This window comes from Schistocerca nitens, chromosome 12 (genome assembly GCF_023898315.1).
Source record: "Schistocerca nitens isolate TAMUIC-IGC-003100 chromosome 12, iqSchNite1.1, whole genome shotgun sequence".
NCBI classification, from domain to species: Eukaryota; Metazoa; Arthropoda; class Insecta; order Orthoptera; family Acrididae; genus Schistocerca; species Schistocerca nitens.
Genome location: NC_064625.1, coordinates 142,097,005 through 142,111,806, shown reverse-complemented (window position 1 = coordinate 142,111,806; position 14,802 = coordinate 142,097,005).

The following is a 14,802-nucleotide window of genomic DNA, read 5'->3' as shown; positions in this document are numbered from 1 at the left end:
TTTTGGGGGGTGTCCGGATGCTTTTGATCACAGTGTATCTTCCCTCATCCTCTTAATTGGAGGCTATAATGCCCGTAATCCTATGTGGGGCGTTGCCACTTTCTCTCGCAGAAGCAGAGTACTAAGACACCATCTGTTGGAATTCGACATCTGCATACTCAATAGTGGAGCTGCAACACATTCCAGTGTAGCCCAAGGAACATACTCAGCTAACGATCTCACAGTTTGCAGCTCAAGTATATTACCCCTGATTCAGTGGCACATCCATGGTGATCTTTGTGACAGCAACCATTTACCTGTTGTTCTCTCCCTCTCCACGCACACACATTTGGAACATGCTCCACGTTGATCGCTTTGGAAAGCTAACTGGCAGGCTTTCTGCTCTACAGCCACTTTTGCAGCTAGTTGTGTGATATCAACAAAATGGTACAGGTTACTATTGGTACTATTATTCATGCCGCAGCAGCAATGATACCCCACTCCTCCGGCTTATCCCAATGACCGTTGGTGCCGTGGTGGTCTGAAGATATAGCCCCAGCCGTGAGGGAATGCCACAGGGCACTTCAATGACAAAAGCATCATCTTTCAATGATGATTTAACAGCATTCGAGAGACTTTGGACGAAAGTGGAGATTTTAGTAAAGAAAAGGAGCAGAAGTGGTGGGAGCAATATGTATCAATTATGTAATCTGACACTCTGTTGTCCCACGTATGGACTAAACTCTGCCACATTTGCTGCCGTCCACCACCCACATTAGTTCCTGGCATCCTTATCGATAATATCTGCATTGGTCCCGTGATACTTGCTGAACGTTTTGCAGCATACTTCACCGAAGTGTCCACTTGCAGTAACCACCGACATCATTTCCTGACCCGGAAACACCTTATTGAGAGCCTCCGGCTATCCTTACATGCACACGGCTCTGCACGATACATTGTCCCTTTTAGTGAGTGGGAGCTTCGCAGCGCACGGGCAGTGTGTCGAGATAAGACCCCTGGACCCGACAAAATCCACAACCATACATTTAACGTTTTTGTGCTGACATATCCTCGGGAGTTTTAATCGTATTTGGTGGGAAGGAGAATTCCCCACTCAGTGGTGGGAAGGTATTATTATTGCTTTCCTGAAACTGAGAAAGTATCCACATATTTTAAATAGCTACTGGCCAATCTCTCTGACGAGTGGGCTGTGTAAGCTATTCGAATGATTGGTCAATCACTGTCATTGTTGGCACCTTCGAGACAGAGGGCATATATCACAGTTCCAAAGTGGCTCTCAGGCTTTCCGGTCCACTACAAATCACACGGTTCATGTGGAATGTGCAGTGTGCTGCGTTTTGCGCATTGCCAACATCTATGTTCTTCGACATACAGAAGGCATATGATACAATCTGGTGACATCACATCCTATCTACATTGCACGAATGACGTTCCCAGGGCAGTTTACCCCTTTTTATCCAGAATTTCCTCTCTCTCTGTTTTTGTCCGGGTAGGTTCGACTCTCGGCAACCGATGTGTACAGAAAACTGGAGTCCCTCAGGGTTCAGTTCTGAGCGTAACACTGTTTGCTATCACCATCGATGGTATCATAAATGCAGTGGGCCCCACAGTCTCTCTGTCACTGTACGTGGATGACCTTTGCCTGTACTGTGCCTCTGCATCAACCTCAGGGGGCCATCTGGAGAGTCCATGACTGGGCCCTGAATCACAACTGTCACTTTTCTCCTACAAATTAAGGAGTTATGCATTTTTGTCGACTCCAGACTGCCCACACCCATAAATGTATCGTGGTGATCGGTTACTTGAAGTCATTGAAACTTTACAGTTCTTTAGTATTTTATTTGACTACAACCTAACTTGACTGCCACATGTCTACCGGCTCGAGGCAGCTTGCAGGAAGGAACTGAATGCTCTACATTTTGTTAGTCACTCCTCGTGGAGCACAAACTGCACAGTTCTTCTGATATTTTACGAAGTGCCGATTTTATCCCACGCGGACTACGGATATGTTGCCTACAGGTCGGTAGCACTTAGCTTGCCGGACTCTGTTCACCGCACTGGTGCACGGCTGGCAATGGAGACCTTCTGTACGAGCCCTGTCGACAGCCTCCTGGCAGAAACCAGTGTCGCACCACTGTGGCTTAGATGCCAGCAGGTTCTGCCAAGCTACACATTCACAATCTGTCAGATGCCAATCCACCCATGTCACTCAACTATGTTTGACAACCAGCAGGCCAGACTGTTTGCGCATTGCCCTAAACTGGGAAGACCATCTGGGATCCGACTCGATATTTTACTGAAGGACCTGCGACAGCCTCAGTCAGTCTGTGTTCCTAGCGCTCCTTCTTGACATCCCCGTGGGCTGTACCGTGTTCTGTGATACGGATGGACCTCTTTTGTGGCCCCGAGAAGGATCCGATCCTACCTTTCTCTGACACGTTTCTTTCAGTCATCCACGATTATTCTAATTGTGTGTGCATCCACACAGATTTATCGAAAGTCGACAGGGTTAGTTTTGCGCGTGCAAGGGGACTTGAGAATCACCGTCTGCTGAGTATCTGCAGTATACACTCTGCAGAGTAGGTTTCCATCTCTCAGGGTTTCCAGTAAGTCAAATCCCAGGTCACAGCGAACTTTCCGATCTGTAGCAATTCAATGAGTTGCTTAAAAGGCATAATCCTGTGCTGTCCCAAAAATTTTGTGGCCACCAACATCTGGGACCTACTGGCTGATGTTTACAGCTCTGGAAAGACAGTGACCTCCATCTGGGCACGAAGCCACATAGGCATTCCAGGAAACCGAGCGAGGTGGCGCAGTGGTTAGTACACTGGACTCGCATTCGGGAGGACGACGGTTCAATCCCGTCTCCGGCCATCCTGATTTAGGTTTTCTGTGATTTCCCTAAATCGCTTCAGGCAAATGCCGGGATGGTTCCTTTGAAAGGGCACGGCCGATTTCCTTCCCCATCCTTCCCTCACCCGAGCTTGCGCTCCGTCTCTAATGACCTCGTTGTCGACGGGACGTTAAACACTAATCTCCTCCTCCTCCATTCCAGGAAACAAACTCACCGATCGTCAAGACGCAACTACAGGAGATCAAACTGACGTCGGGATGCCGATCGCAGACCTAATATTAAAACTTTGACACAATATTTTGAGACTCTGGGAATTGGAATGGCAAGCCACTATGACCCAAAACAAACTGAGAGTAATTAAAGGGTCCACTAAGGTGTGGCGTACGTCTTTCCAGGCCTCTCGGAATGCTGCCGTCGGCCACACGGGATTCACCCACGAGTTCCTTCAGCATCGGGAGGATCGTCCTCACTGCAGCTGCAGTCGTCTACTGACGATAGTAAGCATTCTTGTCGAGTGCGCCCTGCTGGACGATGTGTGGCACGCTGTCAGCTTGCCTACTTCACTACCGCAGATGCTTTCGGATGATGTGACGGCCACTACCAAAGTGTTGCATTTCCTAATTGAGAGCAGATTTTACTCTAACCGATAACACTCTTCCACTTCCAGTGCTACGGGGTAGTTGTGGGGGCGAGAGCCCCTCCCCCTGTGACAGGTAGCCACCAAGCAACTGTAGGTTACTTTTTTCCCCTCTACCTTGTTGTCCCTTTAGACCCTCTTGTGCAAGATGCTGCCACCACGGTTTACACGGCAACACACCTCCCTGCTCTGAAAAACAACAAACCCTACTGTACCAGTCATGTTAATGTCAAGAGAGCGTCCGATGGGGTCTGTGCCCTCGTATGCTCTGCTACTTCCAATTAGCTCTATTTTCTTTTACCTGTTGTGTTACGACAGCTGTCATACTGTTTTAAACTCTTTGACTTGCTTATAGTTTGAGCACCTGTGTCATGCCCCCCCCCCCCCTCCCCCCACACACACTATTTTTTTCACATTTCTCTCATGATAAGGAGGGACTGATGACCTAGTAGTTAAGTCCCTTTAAACACAATCGTCAGTCTGAACAGATTTACAAGTCACTATACTAGATATGTCATTAATGTAAGGGTCATTAAGAAAGTTTCCGTTTGAAGGCCGTTGTTGTTGTTGTGGTCTTCAGTCCTGAGACTGGTTTGATGCAGCTCTCCATGCTACTCTATCCTGTGCAAGCTTCTTCATCTCCCAGTACCTACTGCAACCTACATCCTTCTGAATCTGCTTAGTGTATTCATCTCTTGGTCTCCCTCTACGATTTTTACCCTCCACGCTGCCCTCCAATGCTAAATTTGTGATCCCTTGATGCCTCAAAACATGTCCTACCAACCGATCCCTTCTTCTAGTCAAGTTGTGCCACAAACTCCTCTTCTCCCCAATCCTATTCAGTACCTCCTCATTAGTTATGTGATCTACCCATCTAATCTTCAGCATTCTTCTGTAGCACCACATTTCGAAAGCTTCTATTCTCTTCTTGTCCAAACTGGTTATCGTCCATGTTTCACTTCCATACATGGCTACACTCCATACAAATACTTTCAGAAACGACTTCCTGACACTTAAATCTATACTAGATGTTAACAAATTTCTCTTCTTCAGAAATGCTTTCCTTGCCATTGCCAGTCTACATTTTATATCCTCTCTACTTCGACCATCATCAGTTATTTTTGAAGGCCGTACATTTCAGAATCCGTATGGCAATCAGGCGTAATCACAATGAGCTTTGAGGTAATCGTACCACAAACACACCAGGTTGAAGGTGCCATTTGGTAAAATGCTACATCCTGCTGTGTTAAGAAGTCCATAACTTCCTGCTGCACACTCTAGTTTGCAGGAATCGTCGAACCTCCGAGATCTATTTCGAGGGACCGAAGGTGTGACAATCGTGTGTGGAGAGATCAGGACTATACTGCAGGTGCTAGAGTGCCTCCACTCGAGTTGGCGTAACTTCTGCATTATGACATTTGCTATATGGAGACGTGCATTATCACGAAGCAGCAGCAGCAGCAGCAGCAGCAGCACCTGTTGCCACCGTTGGTTTCCGATTCTGTGATGAATGTCTACTGGAGTTTGGCCTTCAGTGACCATATAAGAGTTACAAGAAGTCTGTCTCGTTTGCACCCATTTGGTTATAACGTCACCACAGTTCACATTTCTGCATTTACTGCATACACGTTGGAAAGACACGGATGGCACACTAATTCCTTGCCTACATGTCAGTGCTAGTATACCAGCATCAGAGTCACATTACATTGCATATACGCTGCAACAGTTCCCTCAAATGTCCTTACATAAAAAACTAGTGTAGTGCCGGCTGCTTCACTTGCGTAAACTGTATGGTCTGCACACACTTTTACTGTTTCCCTTGATTGAATTTTTATGTTGTTCACAAATTGTAACACCTTCTAAACTTTTCACACTAATTAAGGCCATAGAAGCATGGTTTTTTCTGAATGTATTTCTGATCAAGAGGTAATGCTGGTAACTGAAGTCCAAGGCTTTTGTTAATTATGGCCTTTTGCATTCTTGTGGTGATATTTCCCATAGAAACTTTCATCCCATAACGTACATTTCTTTACATCTAACCAGGAAGTGAGATAGCAATTCTCATACATGAAGCTTTAAAAATTGTTTTTAAAATAATGAAATATTTTCCTAAAAAATTTCATCCCCTTACGGGTTGAATGTCCAAAAACAGTGAAGTACGTTTTTTATTTGTAACAGAAAAGTCAAATAAACATTCGTAGATTTAGCTTTGCAAATGCTTTCATAATGAAATAATTTCATAAAACTTTTCATCCCCTTACAATTAGAGATTGAATTTCCAAAAACACTGAAACAAGTAATTTTTTATTTCTAACCAAGAAGCTAAATACCAGTTTTCACAGATCTAGCTTTAAAAATGCTTTAGTAGTTCTTTAATAATGATTTATTCTCAAAAACCTTTCACTCACTATTTTACCTGGTTAGTAGTTGGATCTCCAAAAATGCTGATGCACGCATTTTTTTTTTTTTTTTTTTTTTTTTTTTTTTTTTTTTAATTTCTGACTGAGAAACCAAATACCAATTTTCCTAGCTCTGGCTTCATATTTCCTTAATAGCAGCATATTTTCTAAAAGCCCTTCATCCCACTTTTCACCCCTTAGGAGTGGAATTTCGAACAGTCCCCTCTTAAAGGGTGGCACACCTTCTGCCCTTGGGTGTTTGGGCTGGGCGGTGATGAGTCAGTGGCTCAGTCTGGCTCTGCTGCACCCCTGTAGGGATTGCAGTAATAAAAACAGTGAAACACAATTTTTTTTTACTTCTACCCAAAAAGCCAAATTAAATTTTTGGTAGATTTAGCTTCAAAAATGCTTTCACAATCAAATATTTTCATAAAGCATTTCATCCCCTATTTCACCCTTTAGGGGTTAAATTTGCAAAACCACTGAAACATGTATTTCTTTATTTCTAACCAAGAAGACAAATACCAATTTTCATAGATGTAGCTTTAAAAATACTTTAGAACATCTTCAATAAATAGAAAAAAAAAGCTTTCTCCCACACTCTCAGTGCCATAGGGGTTAAATTTCAAAAAACGCGTATTTCGTTATTTCTTACTGAGAAACCAAATAACAATTTTTGTAGGGCTAGCTTCAAAATTTTCTGAATGGGGACATTTTAAATAAAACCTTTCATCAGCTATTTCATCTTCTTAGGTGCAGCATTTCAAACAATCCCTTCTTAAACAACGCCTAAAAAATGAGATAATAGTAGTAACACTAGGGCCCGTGACACCCGCTGCCATGCCAGAAACTTATTCACACTCGAGGTCAGACAGAGAGCATCCCGGAGTGCCCCAGGGAGCTATGACACCGAGAAGAATCACTTCTCGGCTTTTGGCAAGATCAATGTGTAGTGCATACTATCGGAGATCCTTCCAAAAGCTCCTAAAGTGGTGTTCTGTCGCCCACCCGACCTAGTCCACTCCTATGCCACCCCCAATCCCAGCCCCTTGCCTCAGGAAACATAGCTCTGTGGAAGACCCACCTGCCCACCCAGCACTTTGTATTCAAGTCCAGTTACGGGCTTATTTTATCCCATCAGAGGTCAGGCCACCTGTCAGTTACGATTTTGGAGAAATGTAGGAACAAGCAAGGCAATACTGACCCTAGGACCTATATTAGAAGATAGGAAAGCAAACCTACATTTCTGGTATTTGTAGACTTAAAGAAAGCTTTTGACAGTGTTGACTGGAATACTCTCTTTGAAATTCTGAAGATGACAGGGCTAAAATACAGGGACACCACACACACACACACACACACACACGACTGCAGTCTCAAGCAACTCAAACCATACAGTGTGGTTTCAGTTGCCTTTGTGTGTGTGTGTGTGTGTGTGTGTGTGTGTGTGTGTGTGTGTGGTGTTGACGAAGGCCTTAAAGGCTGTAAGCTTTAATTGTGAAAGTCTTTTTGTTGTGCTTATCTGCGACTCAGCATTTCCGCTGTATGGTGAGTAGCAACTTTCCTTCACATAATAAAATCTAATGAAACATATTTGGTGGCCTGAACGTAACTTATAGGTATGTATTTCAGAAAAATAAAAGAAAAAACTTGCCAAGGATACCACAACTGTGGTGAAACATGTTTGGGTGTGAAAACAATATTTTCTGGACTTGCTAAAATGTGGGCCCATCCATAGCTCGTTATTGATTTTAATCTGTTTCCAAAACTGAAAGAACACCGCCTTGGACGACTTCACTTTGATAGTGATGAAGCGGTGCAAGTAGAGGTGAGTTTGCAGCACCGTCAACACAGTCAAACATTTTACAGTGACGATATCAACAAACTGGGTGTCTCATTGCTAGAAATGTGTTTGTCGCTGAGGTGATGAGATGATGTTGAGGAATAAGTGCACAGACATAAAGAATAAAATGTTACTAAAGTTTGTTTTATTTAAAAAGCCGCAAGAATTTTCACATAAAAGTTCGGAGACATTAGTTTTCAGCATGTCCTCGTATCTTGCACATTGAATGGAACAATTTTGTCATGGCTGACTCTCTCAATGATGTCAATAACTGAAAAGGAAAGATGTTTTCAACTTATGATCTTTCAGTGCTGTGTCAAGTTTTTTTTTTTCTGGCGGTATCATGTTTGCCATCTCATCTTCATTTACAATAATGGAAATTCCAGGATGAAGCAACACATAAAAATAAGGGAAAGGCAACCGTGGACTGATGAATAAAGCAGAGAAACACATAACAGGAAGTAGCATTCATCCTAGCTTTTGAGCTCTTGCTCTTTTTCTAGGAAAAATACACACATTCACCCACGTACCACAGAAACCATTAAATATTTCACTAGTGGTTCCATACATAATCATGGAAGTTACATAATCATGGAGTTTGAATGTTCATTTATCAAGGGGGGGGGGGGGGGAAAACCTCAAAACTATTTTCTGTTATTTTACAACAGTCACTTAGCATAAAGGAATTGAGCACCTTCAAAAGAAAACTGCTGGAACATCTCATCCCTGGATGTTGCTATAAAGTGCAGCAGTACTTGCAGGCGAAGCTATAGAACAAATGCAAATGCAAATTTGGAAATGGAGTAAAATGCTCCCTTTTTCATGTAGGAACATATATCATGAAAGAAGGAAACAGAAAAACAAAGTGTATTGCTGGAAATACAGAAGAGAGCATAGATGAAATAAAAAAGTTAATTTTCAATTTGTACAATTATATTACAATTTTCAGCAGTATGGCAAAAAAAACAACTGCCTTTTGTAGACTTTGCTTGTGTATGCAAGATTCTTGTGTAAATTAATGCAGGCTGTCAACCTGTGTACTACTATTGATTACTTGTAAACATTATTATTACAAAAATTTTTTTTATGTACCTGTGACAAACTTGTAAGAAATTTGTTTATTCTGTATAAAACTCGCATGAGTAATGAATACCACACAACTACAGATTACTTAAGACTCAAGAGTAGGAATTACTAACGAAAGGAGACAACAACAACAACACCCTGTTATACACCAAAGCATGAAAGAAACTGGTATAGGCACGCATATTGAAATACAGAGATATGTAAACAGAGAGAATGTGGCACTACACTCGGCAATGCCTATATAAGACAACAAGTGTCTGGTGCAGTTGTTAGATCAGTTACTGCTGCTACAATGGTAAGTTATCAAGATTTAAGTGAGTTTGAAAGTGGTGCTATAGTCGGTGCACGAGCGATGGGACACAGAATCTATGAGGTAGCGATGAAGTGACAATTTCCCGTAGTACCACCATTTCACAAGTGTACCGTGATTGTCAGGACTTTGGTGAAATATCAAATCTCTGTACAGGGGCGATGTTCTTGAGGACAATATTATGGAAATGGAAAAGGAGGTAGATGAAGATGAAATGGGAGATATGATACTGCGTGAAGAGTTTGACAGAGCACTGAAAGACCTAAGTCTAAACAAGGCCTCGGGAATAGACAACATTCCATTAGAACTACTGACAGCCTTGGGAGAGCCAGTCCTGACAAAACTCTACCATCTGGTGAGCAAGATGTAAGAGACAGGCGAAATTCCCCCAGACTTCAAGAAAAATATAATAATTCCAATCCCAAAGAAAGCAGGTGTTGACAGGTGTGAAAATCACCGAACTATCAGTTTAATAAGTCACAGCTGCAAAATACTAACGCGAATTCTTTACAGATGAATGGAAAAACTAGTAGAAGCCAACCTCAGGGAAGATCAGTTTGCATTCCATAGAAATGTTGGAACACGTGAGGCAATACTGACCCTACGACTTATCTTAGAAGAAAGATTAAGGAAAGGCAAACCTACGTTTCTAGCATTTGCAGACTTAGAGAAAGCTTTTGACAATGTTGACTGGAATACTCTCTTTCAAATTCTGAAGGTGGAAGGGGAAAAATACAGGGAGCGAAAGGCTATTTACAATTTGTACAGAAACCAGATGGCAGTTATAAGAGTCGAGGGACATGAAAGGGAAGCAGTGGTTGGGAAGGGAGTGAGACAGGGTTGTAGCCTATCCCCGATGCTATTCAATCTGTATATTGAGCAAGCAGTAAAGGAAACAAAAGAAAAATTCGGAGTAGGTATTAAAATCCAAGTAGAAGAAATAAAACCGTTGAGGTTCGCCGATGACATTGTAATTCTGTCAGACATCAAGGGACTTGGAAGAGCAATTGAACAGAATGGACAGTGTCTTGAAAGGAGGGTATAAGATGAACATCAACAAAAGCAAAATGAGGATAATGGAATGTAGTCAAATTAAGCCGGGTGATGCTGAGGGAATTAGAGTAGGAAATGAGACACTTAAAGTAGTAAAGGAGTTTTGCTATTTGGGGAGCAAAATAACTGATGATGGTCGAAGTAGAGAGGATATAAAATGTAGATTGTCAATGGCAAGAAAAGCATTTCTGAAGAAGAGTAACATCGAGTATAGATTTAAGTGTCAGGAAGTCATTTCTGAAAGTATTTGTACGGAGTGTAGCCATGTATGGAAGTGAAACATGGACGATAAATAGTTTAGACAAGAAGAGAATAGAAGCTTTTGAAATGTGGTGCTACAGAAGAATGCTGAAGATTAGATGGGTAGAGCACATAACTAATGAGGAGGTATTGAATAGAATTGGGGAGAAGAGGAGTTTGTGGCACAACTTGACTAGAAGAAGGGATCGGTTGGTAGGGCATGTTCTGAGGCATCAAGGGATCACCAATAGTACTGGAGGGCAGCGTGGAGGGTAAAAATCGTAGAGGGAGACCAAGAGATGAATACACTAAGCAGATTCAGAAGGATGTAGGTTGCAGTAGGTACTGGGAGATGAAGAAGCTTGGACAAGATAGAGTAGCATGGAGAGCTGCATCAAACCAGTCTCAGGACTGAAGACCACAACAACAACAACAACATCAAATCTCTGGCATCAGTGCGGCCAGAAAAGGATCCTGCAAGAACGGGACCAACAATGACTGAAGAGAATCTTTCAACATGGCAGAAATGCAACCCCCTCGCAAATTGTCGCAGATTTCAATGCTGGGCCATCAATAAGTGTCAGTGTGCGAAACATTCACCAAAACATCATCGATATGGGCTTTTGGAGCCAAAGGCCCACTTGTGTATCCTTGATGACTGCACGATACAAAGCTTTACACCTCACCTGGACCCGTCAGCACCGACATTGGACTGTTGATGACTGGAAACATGTTGTCTGGTCGGACGAGCCTCGTTTCAAATTGTATCATGCGGAGGATGAATCCATGGACCCTGCATGTCAGCAGGGGACTTTTCAAGCAGGTGGAGACTCTGTAATGGTGTGGGACATGTGCAGTTGGAGTGACAACTTCCGCTGGCTACCAAACTCTGCATATCTGGAATGCCTTGCGACATGCTGTTCAGAAGAGATCTCCACACCCTTGTACCCCTACAGATTTTTGGACAGACCTGCAGTGTCAGTTTCCTCCAGCACTACTTCAGACATTAGCAGAGTCCATGCCACGACATGTTGCAGCACTTCTGCATGCTTGCGGGGACCCTACACAGTATTAGGGAGGTGTACCAGTTTCTTTGGCTTTTGAGGTTATTATGATACATGATCCAAATGTAACACTTTCAAAAGAAAACTACGAACCAAAATCTATATTGCCATGATATTAATGTTTGGTCATCCCTTCACATTCGACATTTCACTCATGGTGGGGAACGCCTGTGTCATAAATAAGAGAGAAGAAAGTCAAATACAAGCATGTGAAATGAAGTTCCTTAGGTCAGCTCTACAAAAAACTAGGAGAGACCTGGAGGTGACATTGACTACAGAGGAGAGAATGATTGCTTTGAGATTGAGTCAGGTGCATTCGCTTCACATGACCGAACCACTTCAAACTCCACACCAGTATTTGGAGATGAAGGTACCAGGAAGAAGACCAATTGAGTGGCCTAGAAAGAGATGGACAGACCAGGTTAAGGAAGATCTCAAGAGGAGAGGAGTAACATTGGATGTGGTGGAGAGGGAAAAGCTATACCAGGACAGAAACCAATGGAGGCATATCGTTCACAAAGTTCCTACCAGGCTCACTGGAAGGAAATCCTAATGATGATGATGACGGGCAACTCTGACTCAGATTTGCTGGCAGACTGAGGGAATGACATGAAGATGTGTATGGGGCATAGCTATATGACTACGGACCTGAAATCAGTTTTCTGAACGAATTAGAGTTAGTGCAAGAGGCATAACAGCAAGTTTAGGGCCCAGGAGTCACTAGTGGTTGTGTTCAGTTTGCACAGCAGTTACGAGCAAAACTATGTTTTATGCTGCATGTTCCAAACATACTGTTAGTTCTAACAGCAACCAACACAGTCAGAAAAAAAAGTCTTTGTCTATAGTCACATTTTTTAATTTTGAAAAATAAAAAAATTGCAACTACAAACTTAAACTATGCTTTTCCTGTTTCATAAGTTATCTACAGTAAATTCTGTGAAACAAAGAACATTGTACAATAGGGATCAATCAAATGAAGCAGTGCAGTGGTTAAAACACTGACTTCTCGCTTGGGAAGATGGAGTTTGCGTTGTCTGTCCAGCCTGATTTAGATTCTGTTGTTGTTTTCCTAAACCGTTTCAGTCAAATCCTGGGATGGTTCATTCATCAAGGCCATGGCCAGCGACGTGTTCTGCTCTCATGAAAACATACTTATATACACTACCTGTGCATGTATATTTTGAACTATTAACTTTCATTGTATTGTGAGATGATACCTGGAGGGGGTAAATAAATAATAATTAAATTGCAATTTCTTAGATGTTAAACTAAAGATGTGTACTAAGTACTGATTGATTGATATATTTATTCATCCATAGAACAATACAAATTGTATGGATGTCATTAATTGTTGGCAAAAGGTTTCTTATTTGACAAACATAAGTGTATTTTTACAATTTTTTTTCAGTTCTTGTAATTACACTTAGAATATTTATAATTATGTCATATAGTGTTGGTCAATGTATGGGGTATCAATGATTACTATGCAGCTATTTATAATTATTCTAAATATTCATTTACGATTTAACAGCTTTTACTTAAAAATGTGTTTTTAGCTTTTGGCTGAAGGTATGAAGCTCATTTACACCTTTAGTTTCTTGTGACAGTCTGTTGTACAGTTTTAGGCCATTGTATAGCATACACGTCTGTGTTTTTGACTTGCTTTTCCTGTTTAGGTGTAAGTCATGAGTGGATCTAGTTTCATTCTCATGTATTGAGCTTTTTGTAGTATACAGATGAATATAGTTTCTTAAGTACATTACAGTTTTGAAAGTGTATTCAGTTGGGACAGTTAGAATTTCTAGCTTTTAAAATAAATCTACATAACAGTCCCTATTGCTGCTCTTTGTTATTTTCTGTGCATACCTTTTTTGCACCTTGAAGACAATCTGAATGTTCGCGACACTTGTTCCCCTAAACAAGATTCCACGACCGAGGATTGAATGTATATATCCAATAGATTACTTTGAGACATGAACTACTACAAACTGGTGCAAGTATTCGTAAAGGATAACATGCTGGGGGCGGTCTCTTTGCCACAGTTTTTACATGTTCTGCCCATTTCTACTGACAATCTACATTCAACCCCAACCCCAAGAATTTAGTGTCCATTACACATCCTAATACATAACAATTCGTTTTTTTTAAGCATATACAATTAATTGTCATTACGTTAGTTACTTAAGTAATTTTTGTGTTCGTTGAATAGTAATTGTGATGTTTTGTGTGTTGTATGTTGTATGTTTATAGTAGGTCGGCTGTGTTTTAATTGATGTAGTGATTATGGGATTTGGGAATATGGAATTTGGATTTTTGAGTTGTTGTGGTTTTGGTTCCACATTTCGGAGTTGTAGGTGCTGGTTTTTTGATATCGATAGCTGCGGTTGAGCTTTATAGTTCAAGGGCAATGTCCGTTTCCTGTGGTCTTGTTGGTGCAGCGAAATGTGGTAATTTAAATTTTTTTGTATTGTTTTGGGATGGTGCGGTGTTTTTTTATTGATGAATATTTAGGTTGCCTCCGCCCCAAACCCCTAATTTTCCGCGGTTGTCATAGTTTCATTTTATTTTTGGAGTGGGACATGAATATGTAATTTGTTTGTTTGGCATTTCTGCCATATTGATGACGTCTTGGGTAACAGCAGGCGGGTGGAATCTGATACTTCGGCGGCAATGATGCTCGCCTGCCACAAATATCTGGCTGTTTATTTTCTTAATATTTCGCGATTTCCGATGTTTTTGTTAGGCAGGAACCTAACAGAACAACGTAAATTGTTGCGAATAAACGAGCAGCAATCATATTTATAGCCTTCCTTGTAAAAAAATATTTAATTGCAATAGAATCCGTAACAACGCTATCGTAAATTTGTCAATTAAAACAAAGATGTATGTCAATAACTCGTTGTTTTATGTTATACATGTAGATTAAATATTGTAAGGTATTAGGTTAAGTTGACCTTTCCTATACAACAGGTGCACTGTCCGTAGCTCGATCAATAGCGACTACATAAACATCAATCAATCGCACCGCAGACGAGAAACGTCACGTGACCCGGCGACCACTTTCCGATTTCAGCCGAGTGACAGACGCACTACCGATCTGTAGCCCCTCGTCGATATGACACACAGTTTCACCAAACATGCAACACCAAAATTCGAAATTACACATCGCATTTCTTACTACTTGAATACATTCTGTAACACATTTCAACTGTACACATATTAATCCAGTTATTCTGTATCCAAACACTAGCCATGAAGAGCGTTTTACGAATTAAGATAGTTACAATGCTTATGTGTTCTTTTATGTTGGCTGTCT